Below are 1897 nucleotides of genomic sequence, written 5' to 3'. Positions count from 1 at the left end.
TTATTTTTTTAAAATTTTTGTGATATAATTTAATCCAAAAACTCTAGGTATATCATTCAAATTCTCTATCTTAAATTATTTGAATGTTTCAAAATCTGAGTTTTTAATAGTATAAGAATTTTCATTAAAAAAAAATAGAAGGTCAAGAAACTTTTGTCAAACATATAATAATTTAGGAACCCAAAAGGATTTATATTTTTCACATATCATATTCATAAAAAACAAATAAAATAATTAGGCATATTCGGTAATCCCAACGGCTGCTAGCTGTATTAAGTCAAGTCAAAATCTTTGAAATCAAGGGACATATATCAGGCTGACAATCCTAGCAACTAATTTATTACTGTTTAGTCATACCAATATATTTAAAAAAATATTCTACAATCAACTAATTTATTCAATTAAATCTAACTAAGTGATATAAATATTTTATAAATTTGCGCATCCTTCTTTTTTTTTTTCTCTTTTTTTCATCTGAATTTTTTAATTTTTTTCCTCTTTTTTCATCATTATTATCATTAAAAAATGAAATAAAAAAATTACAAAAAAAATAAAATAAAAAAATTAAAGAAAAAAATAAAAAAAGAAAAATAATAACAAAAAATAAAAAAAAAAGAAGATAAAAAATTTTGAATTATACAAAATTTATCAGAAAAATAACAATAACATATAGATATTTTAGTTTTGATATTAAAGTTTTAATGTCACTTTAAACAAATTTCGATATTATTTTTGTTTCTAACAAGAATTCAATCCAACAAGTGTGAATTTACATTCATTCAACTAAATAAGATTACAATACATGTTCATTCAAGTCTAATATGAGAAACAATACTCTTAAAAGAAGATGTAAGAACAAAAAAATAAAGAAAGAAAAGGAAAAAAAAAAAGAAAGAAGAATAAGAAGAAAAAAATAAGAAGAAGAAAAAGATAAAGATAAAAATGAAAAAGAAGCAGCAGCAAAAGATAAGAAAGAGAAAGAGAAAGAGTTCTAAATTATACAGAATTTATCAAAAAAAAACATCGAAACAAAAAAGATGTAATAGCAAAAGAAAAGAAAGAAATAAAGAAGAATAAGAAGCAAACAAAATGCAACATTAAAGAAGAGATTTATGTATTTTATAACAAAATTTCGATGTTAAAATTATGAAATTTTGATGCTATTTTTGTTTACGAAAAAAATTCAATTCACTAAGTGTAATTCAAAGTTTGTGTTACAGTAAAAAAATTTCGGTATTATTTTCTAATAAATTTTGCATAACTCAAAACTCCTCTTCTCCTTCTTTGTTATCATTATTATCTTTTTTTGTTTGTTTTATCTAAATAACAAAAATAAAAACAAAAAAAAAATAAAAAAATTAAACAAAGAAAAAGAAGACATACATAATGCTACAAAAATTAACAAAAAAAAAAATACAACAATAACAAGACAATAAAAGAACAACGATGACAAAGAAATATATAAAGAATAAGCAACACAAAAGAAAAAAAGAAGAATACGAAAAATGAGGAGAAGAATATCGCATAAAAAAAGAAGAAGCACGGGATATGAAAAGGTAGCGTGTATATATATGCTAATAATAAAGCTGATTTTTGTTAAATTTAAACCAATTTAGTTAGATATAATTGCTAAAAAAACTTAAATGTATAATATCATTGATATATTTTATCTAGTATTAATTTGGTTCATATTTTTCCATTTTAACTTTTGAGAGTTGAGACCATTCCCTAAAGCTGATAACAACTAATTAACCTCCCAAGTTACTCCTTTCATATATACAAAAGGGAAAAAAATTCAACAATTAAGTCCTAAATAAATTTTAGTGATTGTTGGTTCAATCATGGAAAAGAATACATGTATACAAAGAGTAAATTATTACTTCTAACAATAAAATTT

This window comes from Arachis ipaensis, chromosome B09, assembly GCF_000816755.2.
Source record: "Arachis ipaensis cultivar K30076 chromosome B09, Araip1.1, whole genome shotgun sequence".
Taxonomy (NCBI): domain Eukaryota; kingdom Viridiplantae; phylum Streptophyta; class Magnoliopsida; order Fabales; family Fabaceae; genus Arachis; species Arachis ipaensis.
The sequence above is the reverse complement of the archived record's forward strand: the minus strand, read 5'-3'. Positions refer to the sequence as shown.